Consider the following 19,274-nt stretch of genomic DNA (forward strand, 5'->3'; position numbering starts at 1 on the left):
TTAACTTCTGGGTCTCAAAGCTCGACAGGGTCTACCTTTTAGAGAATTGGCACCCATAATGCCACTAGTGAGCTGGTCATCTACTTCCACCTCAGTAGTCACTGTGACTTTGAGCTCCTTTGTAGTGATATACATCGGTGTCTTCATAAATAGCTTCTGTGGTGACAGCAGGAGCTAATGGATCAAACTCCATTACCTCGTAGTAACTGGATGGCTGGAAATCATTCTTTGTCATCGCTGGTTGATTGCTGGGCAAGGATGGTGGTCTCTGCTTTGTTGGTGTCGCTGGAATGGTCTGTAGACTAGCCGGCTGTGGTAATACTGAATTTGAATATTCCAGAGAACTCTCATATGTATGACCTGAGGCAAGGTTTTGGCTGGTCCTTTGGGCAAACGGGTGTTTCTGTATTTTCCGAGGCTAGCAAATCCACCTGTGGATGAAGACTGGGTTTCAAGTTGTTTGTTACAACAGGACTTGGAGAGCTGAAATTTAAGTCTGAAAGCTGAGCATTCAGGGTGTTGTATTCTCCCAGAGTTTCCCTATGCGTTGGAGGGCTGGGACTTAGGTCAAGGAGATCAGAGGATGGGGCAGAAGTTTCACTGCTAGTATTGGCATCTTCCCCCTGGTTCTTATTTTGCTCCAAAATCCTTTGTTGGTTTCGAGTAAACCTCTCATATCCAAGGGTGGTGTTACTAAAATCCTTATTCACTTGAATTAGCTCAACAGTGACATCTTCATTCTCCACCACCACGAGCAGGTCCATGATCCTCTCTTGCATCTCCCGACCCGTCTTATAAAGTTTCTGCAGAAGCTCTTTGTCTTCACGGTTTTTAGACCCAGCAATATTCTCCATCAGTATGGCAGACATCACTCTCACATTCATTTACACCATATCCAATTCACTGTGCAGTTTTCCAGTCTGTTCTGGAACCAGTGTAATACTGGAGTTCTTGGGAACTACAGAAGAAAGAGCTGGTGCAGTAGGAACAGATGGTGGTGGATTCGGTGAGATCTGAGCAGTCTCTTGCCTGGCTGTTTCAGCATCTGATGGAGGAAACTGAACATCTTTCTTAAGGAAATACATCTTCCTTACACTTCTTTCACTTCACTTACATCCATACCTCCTGGGAAACCCTGCAACCACATCTTAATGAAATTCAGAATTCTATTCTGAATGTCTCTTGGCAAGGTATATCTGGGATTCAGCAGCTTAACTAGACTATCTTTAACAAATTCCTTCTTCACAATCAGAGACTGGAAACTTGGACCACAGTTCTGTATGCATATGTCAATAAGTGACAAGGTAAGTTGGATTTCTTTATGATTGTAGTTTTTGGAAATCCTTTTCTTCAAAGCTTTTATTGCATCTTTTGGCCCATCGTGAACAGTGTTAATTATGTCACAGATGTGCATAAACTGGCCCCAGTGTTCAGTCTGAAGTCCAGCAACTGTAGCATTTTCTATGTGCTGGCCCACGGAGGTTGCAAACGGGTCCTGGTGACTCTTCCCGAGCGCCATGGTAGCGCAGGGAGCCAGCCCGGGCCTCCGCCACTGTTCCCAACCGGAAATAGGGTCTTTACAGAGGTAATCAAGTTAAGATGAGGTCATTGGGGTTGGTCCTAGTCCAACATGACTGGTGTTCTTATAAAAAAGGGAAGTTCGGACATAGACACACACAGGTAGAACGCCATGTGAAGGTGCAGGCAGAGATCCGGGCGATGTTTCTTTAAGCCAAGGAATGGCAACAATTGCAGGCTGAGCACCAGAAGCTGGGAGAGAGGCAGGCACAGATTCTCCCTCACAGCTCTCAGAAGGAACCAACCCTGCTATTGTTGCTTTGATCTCAGACTCCTGGCCTCCAGAACTGTGAGACAATACATTTTCATTGTTTACGCCATGCAGTGCGGGCTACTTTGTTATGGCAGCCCCAGGAAACAAATACAGTCCCAGTTCAAAGTGTTTCTGTTCTCAGCTCCTGGAATCGTGTGTGGGGATTGAAAATTTGGCATATTTGGTCTACAAGGGTCTGGCTGCCCAAGACAGAGCCTAAGATGGCAGCCACAGTGTTTTGGGTTTTTAGCTTTTGCGTGGTATAATTGACGAACTAAAATTGTACATATCTAAGGTATACAACCTGATGTTTTGATACACGTATACACTGTGAAATGATCACCACAATCAAGTTAATGGACACCACCTCACATAGTCACCTTTTGTACGTGTGTGGCGAGAACACTTAAGATCTACCCTCGTAGCAAATTTCTAGTGTACAATATAGTATTGTCAACTGTAGTCGCCGTGCTGTACATAGCTCTCCAGAATTCGTTCATCTCGCCAGACTGAAACTTTGTACCCTTTGATAAACACCTCCCTTTTCCCCCACCCCCAGCCCCTGGCAACCCTCATTCTGTTCTGAGCCACAGAGGCTTGTAACCTCATCTTGGAAGTGATATAAAGTCACTTCTTTGTATCTATGGATAACAGTGTGTGAGGGGATTACTCAGGGTGTGAATCCCAGACACGGGGATCATAGGGGCCGTCTTGGGAGCTGCCTACCTCTGACCTTGGCAGGCCTTCCACTGACTGACTCTGGGCAAGGCTGTGACCTTTATGGGTCTTCCTAGTTGGCTTTTATCTGCATAATGACAAATAAGGATTGCAAGGTGATGGACTATTCAAGTGGCTACATATGTTGTCCCATTTAATTGGTACATCAGTTTCCCAGGGCAGGGATTCTGTTTCCATCTTCATGAATGGGGAACTGCTGGCTAATATTCAGGAGGTCTTGAGCTCAGGGTGGCCTCTTCCTCTGAGCTGCCATGTTTTTAATGAATGAACAGAGAGAGTTGGACTCCAGAGCCCCTTCCAGCTCTAGTCTCCAGGAAGCCTTGGGCTCTCAGGAAAGGCTTTCACCCTGATGCTGGGGTCCTGGATTCTGGAGCCCCTGCTCTTCCTGCGGCTGGGAGCAGCTCCACCTCCCTGGGCCCGGGGTGCCTCAGGCACGCACTGCTATCCTTTGGGGAGACTCTGTTTCTGAACAGAGGTGGGCTGTTGTGTCTGTTTCTCTGGCTAGACCGCAGGGATCACCCCTGACCCGACCGCGGGGGCCCCTGGTGCTACTGGGCCAGCTGGCTGTGACACATGCGAAGCCAGGTCACGAGCTGTCATTCATTTCACCTTTCTTTCCAAACATTTATTTCTGCTATTTTGAGGAGAAGGTTCTAGACCAAACAAGGCCATAGCTTGTGGCCATTTGTTGCAGGTCTGGGACACCTCCTGACCACAGCGGGCTGGTTGGCAGAGGTCTCCTTCCTCCAGAGGCCCTGGGCGCCCGCACCGAGGGTCTCATTTCCTCTGTCCCTCGGTGGTTACATTTTGGGACTCTCTTGATTTCTTTTCAAGATCCACCCCGTCCACTCCTTGGTGACCAGAGCGGGCAGGGGCTGGAGCTGCCCTGCAGGGCACGTCTGCTCCCATGACCAGGCCTCCAGGCCCCCGTTACTCCCACTGGCAACCACGGAGCCATGTCAGCATCCCTTCCGAGCAGCGTTTGGATGGTTTTCTGTTTTAACACGACTGCTGAGTGCCCTCCCTCCTCTCCCTCTTCTGTCTTTCTCCCTCCTGGCCCTGCTTATTATTATCAGGAGAAAACAGGTCCACATTTAAACTTCAAAGGCAAGTGGGAAACCCATGTTTCGATACACTGCCGAGGCCTAGGCTTCAAGAGAGCTCTGTCACCCCCTCTTCCCACAGCCATGGGGAGCCTGTGCTCAAGGTCAAGGTGAAGCCCAGTCTGTGACCCACCTGAGGAATTCTGGAATGTCATGGGGCTGACAGGACTCTCAAGAGCACCCCTGGCTCGGCGGGAGGCCTGAGGAAGGGGTTTTGGAGGGCATGGGGCTGAGTTCCTTGTATGAGGGTACTGCACCCATGAAAAGGGGACGAGGCCAGACAGGCAGGTTGAAAAGCTTCAGGGCCTGGGGCTTTTCACTCCACAGGTGTGTTCAAATGTTGGCAAAGCAACTGATCATCAGCCAGTGTTAAGTGTTAGAGTGCAGCCAAGCCAACCAGTGGGGCCTCCCTGAGCTAATCACCAGCAGGCGCTGAATCACTGTCCTCCTGTCTTTTATCCAGTGAATTAGGGAGCCCCTAGGACTGGTCCTGTTCTGCCTTACCCCACAGTAACTGGAAGGCAAACTTCCTATTCCTCAAATGAGTCCTAAGGTATTGTTTTTACTCCTGCCCTTTGAGTACATTCACTCAGTCTATTGCTTTCCCTTATTTAATAGGGTGTGAGCTGTGGAGGGAAATCATTGTGGCCTTTATCCTGTGATGCTAAATGGTCCTTTCAGCCTCCACCTCACGTATGAGGGCCACCTGGCAGGAAGGCAGTGCAGCAAACCAAAAAGAGCTTGAGTCTGGTAGCAGACAGGCCCGCTCCACCACCAGCTGTGGCACTTTGAGCAAGGCCCACAAAAATATTTGAAACTTTTTGCTTACCTCTAAAATTGGGACAATAATCTCTGTTTTGCAGACTTATGGTGAGGGAGACCATGCGCGTAAAACGCCTAGCATGTAGTAAATGTTCAATTGAACAGTTTTCTCTTTCTGGTTTCCCCTCGAACCCATCCACCCAGGTGGGGCGAGGAAGGCTTGTAGCCCAGAGATCACATGAGAGATGACAAGTGTAGACAGATATCCGTGCAACTCCTGTTCTCGTGCTCCTGCTGCGATTGAATTCCACAGTCCCAGCCCACACCCTGGGAGGCTCGGGACACCCGAGAGGGAGCTTCTCTGAAAAATAAAGTTGCCACTTGCCTGCTACCCCAGGTTACACTGGATCACCACATAATGAAATGATTTTCCTTCCCCCTTTTATTTCCTCTCTTTCTTTCTTTCTGAGACAAATGGAAAAATAATTTGATCCCCTTGAATCTTTTCACCCTGGGTATTTCCCCCTTCACACCCGAGTGCCGCCCCTGGATAAACGGGAACACATGTGCTGAAAGGCCAGCCTTCACCCTCCTGACTCAGGGCCGTCCTTCTCTTGGGACACGGGTTTCCTTTCAAACCTCAGAATAAATTCATCACAGCAGGAAGAACATTGTTTTTCTTCAAAACTTGAAGGAAAAAAAAAAGCAAATCCCATATCACAATTATTCCATTTCAGAGGGAAAATGTTGCCCTTTAATCTCAAAGTTTCTTCTCTCCTGAAGGCTGTGGCCGAGGTGACTCGCAGACTCAATACAGCTGCTTTTTTTGCAGAGTCTGCACTGATTCATTGCTTCGGGGATCCAAAGGGTGACACATACATATTTTGAATATTACCCTGGGTGTAGATCTGCATCGTGGCTTGACTTAAAACCCTTCTGCTTCTTGAGGTGTTCACACGTGGACGCTTTCAGTGGAGTTTTTACTTAAAAAATAATCCTCAGTACAGTTCTTCCATTTGAAAGTTGAACTTTCTGAAAAATATGCTGTGAACCTTAGTATGTTTTTTTGTTTTTTTACTGTGGCTCCTCTGACATCCTAGCCCATCAGAGAAAAACCCCGTTTTCTTTAATGAAAACACACAATGACAAATGCCCAATGCCGTGGACATTAAGCTCTTCGGTTTGACCATCTTCTGTAGCACACATCAGAGAAGCAGGATGTCTTCTTGAACTGAAACGTTGGCTCAAGAATTCCTGTAAACTTCCTTACACTTCATTTTAAGAAAAACTCCCTGACCCTGAGCATACTTCTCCTTTGCTGCCAGGCGTCTTTCTGTTTATGTAGACTTTGTTTACATGTGCCCGCTGTTAATAAAAATCTGTATTTAACAGATGCACTCAAGCACCTTGGAAACTAATTTTCTTTCAAACTCAAGCACTTTCTGGGAAGGAATAAAAGGAGCGGAGAGTTGGGTTGGCAGCTCTCCATCGCGTGACCATTTATCGTCAAGGAATGTAGCAGAAGACGGCTCCTGCTATTTCCTTTTGATTTTGGTGTGTAAATCTGCTCTCACCTAAAGCTTGACCATATGATGGTGCAGACACACATTAAACTGATTATTTCTGTCTGAGCTGTGCGTAGAATGTGCACTCTAAATTGCACATAAAAATGTTCCCCAAAATAGTACCACCTGCCTGCAGAAGTATCATTTTCTTTCCCAAAGACAGACCCAAATGTGTGTCTGGCATTCTGCTGCCTCTGGCTGATGAGGTTGTCGCCCTGTCCGTGCTGGGTGCAAGCCTGGCCTGGGGCTTCCTTCCCAATGAAGGCAGGGACTCCAGGGGTCTCCCCAGAAGTGCCGTGGACTCTTGCTCAGAAGACTGTCTCAGGTATTTAGGGAGCAGCTCCTCGCTATCAAAGCGGTAAGAGAGGAAAGTGAGTGGGGGTGGGGTGGGAGGGGCTGGAATAAAGAGAGCAGAGAACAAAGGAGCAGAAGGAGGTGAAAGTACAACGCAAACCATCACAACCCAAGAAAAAGCTCTCCCAGAACAGGAGAGATAAACAAACCCAGGGAAGAAGAAAGAGAAAGGAATGTAAAACTAAAAAAACGAGAATTGTTTCAGTTTTTAAAAGGCACAATGAAAACTAAGCCCAGAAAGGCAAGATCAGATTATTGTGATTTCTCCTGATTAACGAGAGAAGTTGAATATCCTATTATCTTTCAAACATCTGCCATGCCCTCCCCAATTCAAAGAAGGGAAGGGCGTTTGGAAGGAGAAAGAAAGGTGTTTTGCCCATATAGGGGCACACTGAGAGCTTTTATTCTCGAAAGAGCGCTTCCCTGACTTACTAACTTCTTTGCCCGGAGAAAAGGGAGTTTTCATCCTTTTGAGGTGAAACCGCATCCCGTCTTTGGGAGCCACGCTTGCAAGTGCTCCGTTTCCTAATTATCCGGGGCTGTGCAGAGGGTACCACACAAAGACCTGAAAATCCTCAGAATTTTCATGGTCATTTTATGCTCTGGTTACAGACCTTTTGAATCTAAACATGGAAGATAGTAGAATGTCTTAGCAGTAAGGGTAGAAGTTTTCAGGACCATAACTTGTCCATCAGTATCTTTGGCTGCTTGGAAGGCTGAAGGCTGGGCTGCCTGCTCACAGGCTTTGGGGTTGTCTCCATCCCTAACAGCCTGGGGCCCTTCATCCTTCTCCTGACTGTGCTTTGTGCTCCTATGTTCATGTTAGCCAAGTTCCTCAGAAATAATCTCTGTCCCTGTCTCCACGTCCTCACCTCGTGTTCCCACGCGGGCCTCTGTAAGTGAACTTCCCTGAGCTACACCCTGCTGTTCCCCTGCCCTGGCAGTTTATGCACGACCACTGACCACCAAAGGCAGTGGGTTCTTTTCAGTCCATCGCTTGTCCTCTCTGTGGTGCCTGATGACGTTGACTCTTCCTTCTGGAATCTCCTTGCACGCTGAGCTTCACCACACACTCTTTCCTACTCCCTTCTGCCTGTTGTGACCGCTGATTCTCCCTCTCCCATGCAGACTCCTGATCCTTAGTCCATCCTCAGGGTGTGGCATCTCCCTCAAGGTCTCAGATGAGCCATCCAGACTGGGCCCCAGCCACATGTCAGCCCTCTGCATTCTGCTGCCACACCCCCAGCTCCTGCGGGGAAATATTCTTGCCAAGGTCTCTGCAGTAGGCTGAGTGTTAGCCCCCAAAGATATCCACATCCTAATCCCTGGAACCCGTGGGTGTGACCTCACATGGCAAAAGGGACTTTGCAGATGTGACTAAGTTAAGGATCTTGGGATGGGGAGCTTATCCTGGATTATCTAGGTGGACCCTGGATGTCATCGCATGTGTCCTGGTAAGAGCAAGGCAGAGGAAAATTTGACACAGAAGAAGGAAAAGCAATGTGAAGGTGGAAGCCGAGATGAGAGTGATCAATTTCACCACCAGCCAAGGAACATCAGCAGCCTCTAGAAACTGGAGGAAGCAGCTCCCCACCCCCAGCCCCAGAGATTTTCCCCTTAGAGCCTCCAGAGGACGCAGCCCTCTGATACCCTGACTTGACCCCAGTGAGACTCATTTCAGACCTCTGGCCTCCAGAACTTTAAGAAAATAAATGTGTATTGTTTTAAGGCACCAAGTTCGCGGCAATTTGTTACAGCAGCTACAGGAAACTAATAAAACAGTCTCCAAGAGCTCCACTGACAGATCTGTTGGACATCTTTCAGTCTCCATGTCTCCTGGCAGAAGTATTTGGTAACACTGGTCTTTCGCTCTGGAACCTCCTCTTCCTTTGGCTCCCATTTACCCAGCTTTCAACAGCCAATCAAGAGCCAGGTTCTGGGGATTCCACCCACCAAGCAGATTCAGCCTCAGTTCAGGCTCTCACTGTCTCTTGCCTGCATCCCTCTGTGTCCTACCTGGACCATTTCTAGTCTTATATTAACATCCAATCGCCCTGACAACTCGCTGCAGCTGACTTGTCAATTTCATATGGTTCAACCCAATAGATATGGTTGAAATGTTACTGGTGGGAAAAAAATTATTGGACGTAGATATTTTAAAATACTGCTAAATGCATGTAAGCTTGTTTCAACCTTTTCTCCAGGGTCTCTGAAACTCCAGGGACCTGGCTGTGTGGGAGACACCCCCTTGCTCCTTCTCTTTCTCCCTGCCCAGTCCATCCCGTTACAGGCTCTGATTCCCTTTGGCTTCTTAGTTCTCTAGTCAAATTGTTTTCCTTGAAGTTGCCGCAGCCCAGACTTAGTTTACCTCAGTTCTTCTTTGACAGAAATTTCCTCAAGTCTCTCCTGGAGGCCAGCGTGAGGCTCCTCCATCCTCAATAAAAGGACTTTCAGCTCCTAAAAACTGGATCTTCAGACCCTTTAGTTCAATCTCATTAGCATGGTGAAGAAATTCCCCATCTTAGCCCTCCCTGTGGTAATGCATTTAAAGCCCACATTTCATTTTTTTTTGGTCTTTTTGTCTTATTTTATATTTTCACTTTTAAATTTTATATTAATTTTTATTGGAGTATAGCTTCTTTGCAATGTTATGTTAGTTTCTGCTGTACAACAAAGTGAATCAGTTATACGTATACATATATCCACTCTTTTTAGATCTCCTTCCCATTTAGGTCACCACAGATCATTGAGTAGAGTTCCCTGTGCTAAACAGTAGGTTCTCATTAGTTATCTATTTATTGACATATATACACATTTCATTTTAACTCTTTCCCCTAGAGTAGACGCTTCAATTCTCTGAGGTTGAATTGGGGGCTGAGCATTGCTATTGTTCTAGATACAAAACTTGGCCTTTTAATTTTCCTTTCCAATATTAATATTAGATTTTTTTAAAATCTACAAAAAAACTAAGGAGACTATAACATCCCTGGGCAAAATTTCTCTTTGCAAGTTCACAGCAAATCTTTGTAACTCTTTCCATTTGTATCACTTTCTCTCCCCAGTCTCCCCTCGTCTCCCAGTGCCCAGTCCTCCCACAACCCCCCACAGCCTTCAGGATGTCCACACTGCTATTGGTCCCATCCCCTTCCCCACACGTATTCCAGAAACACTCAGCCACATGTAGTTGCCAGAAATAGTAAACCCCAGACCTTGATTTTCATGCTTCCCTGCTTCTCAAATACATTCTTTCTCTCATTGAACCAAGGACACCACAGACACATATGCTTAAAAACTTTTTTTGATAATTTTTGACTCTTCGTTTTGTAATAATTTCACACATAAAAAAGTTGGGAAAATGGTACAAAGAAGTCCCCAAATGTTAACATCTTCCATAAACTCTGCAATTATCAAAATCAGAAAAATAACACTGATTCCATGTTATTATCTAATCTACATACCTACTTCAGATTTCAGTGATTATCCCACTGATGTCATTTTTGGGTTAGTTTCCAATCTACTATTGTACGTTGCATTTAGTTGTTATGTCAATTTACTGTCAATTCCATGTTATTATCTAATCTACAGGCCTACTTCAGATTTCAATAATTGTCCCACTGATGTCATTTCTGGGTTACAGTTTCCAATCTACCATTATACGTTGCATTTAGTTGTTATGTCAGTTTACTGTGGACCACATTTTTCTGGCTTCCTTGATCTTTCATGGCCTTCGCACTTTTGAAGAGTACTGGCAAATTGTTTTATGTAGTCATTCTCAATTTAGGTATGTCTGATGTTATTTCATCATTAAGTTAGTTATGCATTTTTGGCAAGACTGCCACAGAATTACTCCAGTACCAAAACCAGCCAAAGATATCACAAGTTGAAAAAAAAAAAAACACAGACTAATATTACTTATGAATAAAGGTGCAAAAATCCTAACAAAGTATTAGTAAACCAAATCCAGAAACATATTTAATTATACACCGTGACTAAGTGGGATTTATTCTAAGAATGCAAGGTTGGCTCAACATATAAAAATCAATTTATGTAATAAACCATAGAATAAAGAACAGAAAACACATAATCATTTTGACAGACATAAACAAAACATTTGACAAAATCCAACACTCTTTCATCATAAAAATAATATACAAAAACCAGCTGCATTTCTATACACCAGCGGTGGACAATCTGAAAATGGAAGTTAAGAAAACAATTTCACTTACGATAGCGTACTTAGGTATACATTTAATGAGATGGTACAATACATATACACTGAAAACTGCAAAACATTGAAAAAATTAAAGAATATTTAAATAAATGGAAGGACATGTTTATGGATTAGAAGGCTTGACATCATTAAGATGGTAACATTCTCTAAACTGATGTACAGTTTCAATGCAATATCTACTGAATCCCTCATGGTTTATTTTTTTTTTAAGACTTTATTTTTTTAGAGAAGCTTTAGATTCACAGCAAAATCGAGGTGAAGGTACAGAAATTTTCTATATATTCTCTGCCCTTCCCACCCACCATGTATAGCCTCTTACATTGTCAACATTCCTCACCAGAGCAGTACCTTTGTTATAACTGATGACCCTACATTGACGCATCATAATCACTCAGTCTGCAGTTTACATTATAATGCAGGCTTGGTGTTGTACATTCTGTGGGTTCGGACAAATATATAATGACATGTATCCACCATTATAATATCATACAGAGTATTTCCACTGCCCTAAAAATCCTCTGTGCTCTACCTATTCATGCCTTCCCACCCCTACTCCTCCAACCCCTGGCAATCACTGATCTTTTTACTGTCTGCATAGTTTTGCCTTTTCCATAATGTCATATAGTATGAAGCCTTTTCAGATTGGCTTCTTTCACTTAGTAATACACATTTAAGGTCCCTCTGACTCTTTTTATTGCTTGACAGCTCATTTCTTTTTAACACTGAATAATATTGCATTGTCTGAATATATGACAGCTTATTTATTCATTCATCTGCTGAAGGATACTTTGGTTCTTCCAGGTTTTGGCCGTGCTTAATAACGTTGCTATAAACATCCTTATGCAGGTTTTTGTGTAGATACAGGTTTTCAACTCCTGTGGGTACATATCAAGGAGTACAGTTGCTGGATCATATGGTAAGAGTGTGTATAGTTTTGTAAGAAACTGACTGTCCTCCAAAGTGGCTGTACCATTTTGCATTCACACCAGCAATGAATGAGAGTTCCTGTTGCTCCACCTCCTTGCCAGCATTTGGTGTTGTCAGTGTTCTGGATTATGGTCATTCTAACAGATGCATAGTAGTATCTCATTGTTTTAATTTGCATTTTCCTGATGACAATAGGAAGTGAAGCATCCTTTCCTATGCTTTTTTGCCATCTGTATACCTTCTTTGGTGAGGTGTCTGTTTAGGTCTATGGCTCATTTTTCAATTGGGTTATTTGCTCTTTTATTGTTGAGTTTTAAGAGTTCTTCAGATATTTTGGATAAAAGTCCTTTATTAGATGTGTCTTTTGCAAATATTTTCTCCCAGTCTGTGCTTGTCTTCTCATTCTCTTGACATTTGTTTTTAGCAAATCAGAAGTGTTTAATTTTTTTTTTTTAATTTTTTTTTTTAGATGTTGCGGGTAGGAATTTATTTATTTATTTATTTATTTATTTTGGCTGTGTTGGGTCTTCGTTTCTGTACGAGGGCTTTCTCTAGTTGTGGCGAGCGGGGACCACTCTTCATCACGGTGTGCGGGCCTCTCACTATCGCGGCCTCTCTTGTTGCGGAGCACAGGCTCCAGATGCACAGGCTCAGTAGTTGTGGTTCACGGGCCTAGTTGCTCCGCGGCATGTGGGATCTTCCCAGACCAGGGCTCGAACCCGTGTCCCCTGCATTAGCAGGCAGATTCTCAACCACTGTGCCACCAGGGAAGCCCAGAAATGTTTAATTTTAATGAGGTCTAGCTTTATCAGTTATTTATTTCATGGATCATGCCTTTGGTGTTGTATCTAGAAAGTCATTAAAATATTCAGGGTTATGTAGTTTTTTTCCAATATTATCTTCTAGGACCTGCTAGCTACTTTGCTGAAAGTGACAAGCTAATCCTAAAATTCATATGAAAATTCAAGCTACCCAGAACAGTCAAAAAAACCTTGAAAAATAAGAAAAACATTTTAGGACTCATGCTTCCCAACTTTAAAACTCACTACAAAGATAAAGTAATCAAGACTGAGTAATCAAGATCAATGGAATATAATCGTTCAGATATAAACCCATATACTTATAGTCAATTAATTTTCAACAAAGGTGCTGAGACAGTTCAAATGGGGAAAAGAATGAAGTTGGACCCCTACCTTGTACAGTTAAGAAAATCATGGACCTAAATGTAAAAGCAACTGAAACTATAAAACATTTAAAAGAAAATACAGAAGTAAATCTTCATGACGTTGAATTAGGCAATGGTTTCTTAGATAGGACATCAAAAGCACAAGTGACAATAATAAATAAATAACTTAGCAATACTCAAAATTTTTGTGCTGCAAATGATACAATCAAGAGAATAAAAAGCCCACAGAATGGGAGACAGTATTTATAAATTGTATATCTGACAAGGAACTTGTGTTCAGAAAATAAAAATAACCCTTACAACTCAAAAATAAAAAGACAAGTAAGCCAATTAAATAATTGACAGAAGATTTTTTTAAATAAATTTATTCATTTATTTATTTATTTTGGGGCTTCTTTGCTGTGTGCGGGCTTTCTCTAGTTGTGATGAGCGGGGGCTACTCTAGTTGTGATGTGGGCTTTCTCTAGTTGTGATGAGCGGGTTGCGGTGTGCAGGCTTCTCATTGCAGTGGCTTCTCTTGTTGTGTAGCACGGGCTCTAGGCACGTGGGTTTCAGTAGTTGTGGCACATGGTCTCAGTAGTTGTGGCTTGAGGACTTAGTTGCTCCATGGCATGTGGGATCTTCCCAGAACAGGGCTCAAACCCGTGTCCCCTGCATTGGCAAGTGGATTCTTAACCACCACGCCAGCAGGGAAGTCCCGAGAGAGGATTTTAATAGACCTTTCTCTAAAGAAAATATACAAATGGCTAATAAACTCATAAAAAGGAGCTTAACATCATTAGTCAGTGTCACTTCACACCCATTAGGATGGCTAAAATAAAATATAAAAGACAGTAACAAGTGTTGACAAGGGTATGGAGAAATCACAACCCTCATTCATTGCTGATGGAATGTGAAATGGTGCATCTGCTTTAGAAAAATATTAAACATAAAGTTATAAATAACCATATGACCCAGCGATTCCACTCCTAGGGGTATGTGTGTATGTGTGTGTTATCTATATCTATATCCATAATCTCTTCAATATTAATTAGAACATGTCCACATAAAAATAAGTATGTGAATATGCAGAGATGCATTATTCGTAATAGCCAATAATTCACTTGCATGTGTGAATTATACCTCAATAAAGCTGTTCAAAATTTTAAAATTAAAAGTAATGCCACAGAAGAGATGTACCTTTTGAGGGCATCATATCCTCAGGAGATACATAGTGGTAATATGTCCCATCATTGGTAGTACTAACTTCGATCACTTGGATAAAATGATGTCTGCTGGGTTTCTTAACTGTAAAGTTATTATTTTGTCATTTGTAATTAAAGTGCCTTGTGGGGAGATACACGGAGAATACGTAAATATCCTGTATCTCATCAAATTTCATCCATAAATTTTAGCATTCATTGCTGATTCCTGCCTGGAACAGTTGTTACTTTGGGGTTCCGTTGAATGATGATTTCCTATTTCCATCATTCCATCTACCTTTAGTAGTTGCAATTCTACCATAAGGAAGAGCTGTCCTTTCCCCCTATTTATTTTTTTATCCAATTATTTCTTTATGTCAGTATGAACTCCTGGTTTCTTAATTCTATGGATTATAATGTGCATACACACACACGCTTTTTTTTTACTCACTGGCTCATCAGATATTTAAGGAGCATCTACCACATACATGCCAGAAACTTTCTAGACTCTTGGACCTCAGTGTTGAACAAGACATCTTAGCTGGGAGAGTTTCCACTCTGCTTTGAGAAGCACCCTTACTCCCCGAGTCTGTAAGCGCATTATCCATGGTGCGTCTCCCTTGTCTGCATCCATTGAGCACCCTTGAGCTTGTCCACACAGGCAGTTATCTCGTTTCCAGGTCTCTCTGCCCCTGGCAGGGAGGACCGTGAAAGCACCAGCCCGTGCTGAGCACAGTACCAGCCGTGGAAGACATTCAGCTCTGGTTTATGGCTGGATGAACAAGTGAGGGAAGGAATGAGTGAACACTACAATGAATGTTCAGATGCAAGTCATAGGATAAAAATATTGCTTAAGAAGCTCAAAGTGTCATCTTGTTTGCCCTCACGTGGTGGCCAGCTATCTGGTGTATTAGTTTTCTGTCCAGATGGGATACAGAAGGAGAAAGAGGGAGGAATCAAATACACTCCTGAGGTTTCTGGTTATGAGCCGTTGGTAGAGGGTGTTGCACATACTGAACCAGGGGACCTGCCTGGAGCAGATCTGTGGGTTAAAGCTGTGCTGGTTTGAGGAACCGCCCCCCATCTGGGATGCTCAGGCCGCGAGTCTAGGAAGCAGCTGGGTGTCTGGGCTGGAGCTCCCAGGAGAGGGCTCGCTGGATGACACTTTGGGAGTCATGGGCCTGCTTGGAAAGGATTAAGCCCTGGGAGAATGAGCATGAGCAGGAAGAGGAGGGAAGAAGGTGGAGCTGACCCTTGACAACGCTGAGGGTCAGTCACTCATGGAGGAACCTGAGAGAGAGCAGCCTGAGAAAGAGTCTCAAGGGAGAACAGTCAGCGGAACCAAGAACTGAAGCGACACCAGTAACGTGGAGATGAAAATGGGCCAGGATTTAGACATCGCTGGGAAGTGGTGGCAGCAGGAGTTGTGTTTCTGAGACTTGAATTGTAGTTGGAGGACGTCAAAGTGGACGCTCGAAGTGTCACTTATTCTCTTTGGGAATGTGAATGCCAACAAGACAGAGACCTGGCGGCACTTCTTGGAAGTTTAGGGTCCATTGATCATTTGTTTTAAAGCCATAGAGGGTCTTGTTGAATATGTTTGTACATCAGAAAAGACAGGGCCAGCAGAAAGGAAGTGATTTGGTGAGACAGGAAATCATTAGCAGGAGACTAAAGGCGTGGAGGAGAGAGGATTGGAGTCCAGATGGAAGGTGGAATCTCACACAGGGAGGGTCCTATCTCCCTCCAAGACCAGAGGGAAGAGGCGAGGATGGCCGAGGTGTGGGTGAGCTTGAGGGAGCCTGGCAGGAGGCTGAGGTGTCTCCTTTGAGGGCCTCCACATTTTCTCTGAAGCAGCAGGCGAGGTCGCCTGGGAGGTGGAGGTGTGGCGGGCAGCAGGGATTGGATAGGTTCTTGCAGGAGTGAGGGGGAGCGTCTCAGGAGGAAGAGGTCTGTTGAGGGGCTTTGAGAGAGCAGCCAACCATGGGGGCTCTGACTCTGCCGTGAGATCTGGCGGGCTTTCCTCCCGCAGCCCCCAGCAGGCCCGGGAGAGGGGAGGAGGCAGGTGGGTGGGTGGAAGAAAGAGGGGTGTGGAGGCTGAGGTGAGACCATGGCTGAAGTGATGAGCTGTGGTCTAGGGAGGGACCCGGGCCACAGGCTGAGGGAACAGGCCCCGGGGAAGAAGGGAGGGAGAGAATGGAAAATCAGGGCTTGCGGCCAGCGAGTGGGAGGAGGGAGTGTGGGGTGTCTTTGAGGAGCCCCTTGGTGATGACAAGACCTGGGTGTGGCCGGGGGCGTGAGTGGCGGACCCAGCAGGGGTGTAGGAAGCGAAGCAGGGTATTCCAGGACACCAGAGGAGGAGGCGCCGCCTCGGAGACCTTAGCCAAAGCCAGGCCAAAATCATGTCCAGTGTGTCAGAGGACAGGTCCTGCCCAGAGCGTGGGAGCCAGTGAGCAGCAAGGAAGTGAGTGGGTGGTGGGGCTGACACAGGAGGAGCGAGGAGAACGGAGCAGAAGGGGGACAGGGTGAAGGCACCGGGATGGGGACAGGCTGGTGCTGGCAGAGGGGTGGGGACCACACTTCCAGAGAGAAGCAGTACCTGGCACAGCCTACTGTGGTTTTCAGCCTTGCTTCCGGATTGGACCGTGAGCTCGGCACGCACCTCTGTTAGAGGGAGAGGACTCTGCTGGAGCCCAAACTCCGTACAAAGCTTTAGCCTTACAGTTTTTAACTAGCGTAAAGCAAAGTCCTCGCGAACAATTTATTCCCATGATACGACTGATTAGGGTGTTGTGCTGAAACAAAATCATTGTGTCTGTCACTGATATAGTCCAGTCTGCTGCAGTGCCGTTTCTTTTCACTCTGGCTCTTGCCCTTTGTCCTCATGAGGATTCGAATTCTCCTGCCACTAGTTGCTGTTTGATCTAGGGTAACCCTTTGTGCAGTTCCAAAGGCACCTGATTTCCACTTGATGGAGGTGAAATTTACATATCTCAGCTCCCAGCTGAGCCTCCCAGGCATGGATTTTCTCCTGCAGAAGAGCCCAGCCTTGCCCAAAGTCATGCCTCCTTCCAAGGTCAGCCCACAGCCAGTGACTTGTCAGTTTGGGAGAATAAAGCCCCAGCCACCTCTCCTACATGTGGGGCAATTCTGAAGGATCATCCCAGCTCCAGAGCTCCCTGGAGGGTTGGCTGAAGTCTTTGTTGTGACTGCCTCGCAGCTGAACTTTTTTCTCTGTTCTCTGCCCAGTTCTGCTGGCTTCACTCCCCCACAGTGTTGATCCTGAGAACCCCACTCCCACCCCCCGCAAACTTCCTTCTCCATCTCAGTTTGCTTCTTAGTACAGTAGCCAGATTTAGCAAATAAAACTGTAGGATGCCCAGGTAAATTTGAATTTCAGGTAAACAATGCATAATTTTTTAGTATGTCTCCAGTATTGCATGGGGCATACTTATGCTAAAACACGGTTCATTGTTTTTATGAAATTTTCAAATTTACCCAGGCATCCTATATTTTATCTGGCAACGCTGCTTCTTTGGAAGCCCAACCTGGATTACAAAATGAAGTTCATGGCCGTCATAGGTTGTGGAAGAGGAGCCCAGTGGTTTCCATGCTATGGAGGAGCACAGAGGTTATTGGAGGCACAAGAGCCAGGGGCATTTCAAGGTCAATGGGACACCCCATCTGGAGAATGGGTGGGGAGCAGGTATTGCTGATGAGGCTGAATGATTCTCAGAGATGGAGGTGAAACTGAACAGTTCTGCAGGAAGAACCCCTGCACTGCCTACCTGGAGGTAACCACCTTAGGTGAGGCCGCCCGCAGCTCAAACAGGACCAGACTGAGCTACATGAGGCCAGGGGCACATCCCCATGACAATCACCAGGAGAGACTCTGCCTCCCTCCTGCTCTGATGGGGGAGGGGAGCCAGCTCTCACTGGAGAGGAGGAGTTTCAGAGCCAGATCATATCCCCTCCTCCACTTAAAGCAGTGATAGCCCCAGTACAAAAATGAAGACATTTTAAATGATAAAGACTGAATCTTAAATGCCAATGTTAAACTATTTTAGTAACTGAGAATGATGGAAACTTATGCAATCTGGTCCAAAAGGTGTGAGGAAGGGACCTGGCCCTTAGTGAGAAAGGAGGATTCAACATGGACCTTATCAAGGGGGAGTTACTAGGAAGAATAAGACCATTTCATGCTTATATCCAATGAGTTATACCTCTAATAAATCAGATAATTATTATTATCACATCAAAGGGATTTTAAGCCTGAGAAACAAAGCCTCCTAATATTCTGAGCAAAGATGTCTGTTATTAACTCTTAACAGAGAAAGAGGAGGAAGGGTTGTAGTTTGGAAGAGACCCCCAGCCCTACTCCTTATCCAGCCTACCCCATTCTCCTGGCTCTTGGCCTCTTCCCATTGCACTCACTCTGGGGAGGCTGTTTGTTCCCAGAAATACATTCAGGTCTTCCTAAAGAGCTGCACTCAATCCCACTACTTCTTCGAGCTCTTCTTCCTTCTCCTGTGACTCCACAACTCTGCAAGTCATGGTAGTGTGGTGCAGCCAGTGGGGCTCTCTTGGGGGACATTGATGACTTGGTTGGTTCATGCCCTTGTTTACTGGTCTGGATCCTCATTGACCTCTTGACAGCACCTGAAGCAGCTGTCTGAGGACTTTTCCTTCAGAGTCCCTCCTCTTCTGGAGTATAAAGGATCTCCTACCTCTGAATATTCCCTATTTCTGTTGGTAACCCCACTTCTTTCTGCCTTGGGGAAGGTACTCAGTTCCCAGAAGTTCCATTCTCAGTGTCTCAACATCCTTGTCAACACTTGTTATTGTCTGTCTTTTTTCTTTTAGCCACCCTAGTGTATATGAAATAGTATCTCGTGGTTTTGATTTGCATTTCCTGATGACTAATTGATCATCTTTTTACATGTTTATTGGTATTTGCATATCTTCTTTAGAGAAATGTCTATTAGAGTTATTTGTCCACTTTTTCACTAGGTTACATGTCTATTTTTGAGTTGTAAGAATTATATAAATATTCTGGATACAAATTTCTTATCAGATATATGATTTGTAAATATGTGGCCTTTTGTGACTGGCTTCTTTCACTTAGCTTTTGAATGATTTTGAGATTCATCCATGTTGTTTTGTGAATAGTAGTTCTTCCTTTTTATTGCTGAGTAATACTGCATGTACAGAGGTACCTGGTCCATATATCTCTCTCTACCTGATGGACAATTGGGTTGTTTCTAGTTCTTAGCTACTGTGAAAAAAGCTGCTACAAATATTAGCATAGAAATCCTTCTATGGCTATATGTTCTTATTTCTCTTGGGTCAATACTTACCTTTTGAATTTTGAACCTCTGGCTGGCTATGAGCCTAGC

At 44.8% G+C, this 19,274-nt stretch overlaps 1 long non-coding RNA gene and 1 pseudogene across 1 annotated transcript in view; one reads left to right on the plus strand and one right to left on the minus strand.

The window, feature by feature from the left end:
- LOC109550235 (uncharacterized) overlaps positions 1-19,274 on the plus strand; it is a 110,973-nt gene that overhangs the window by 11,455 nt on the left and 80,244 nt on the right. The window lies entirely within an intron of this gene.
- LOC101337094 (TOM1-like protein 1 pseudogene) lies at positions 92-1,541 on the minus strand (annotated as a pseudogene).

This window comes from Tursiops truncatus, chromosome 18 (assembly GCF_011762595.2).
Source record: "Tursiops truncatus isolate mTurTru1 chromosome 18, mTurTru1.mat.Y, whole genome shotgun sequence".
Taxonomy (NCBI): domain Eukaryota; kingdom Metazoa; phylum Chordata; class Mammalia; order Artiodactyla; family Delphinidae; genus Tursiops; species Tursiops truncatus.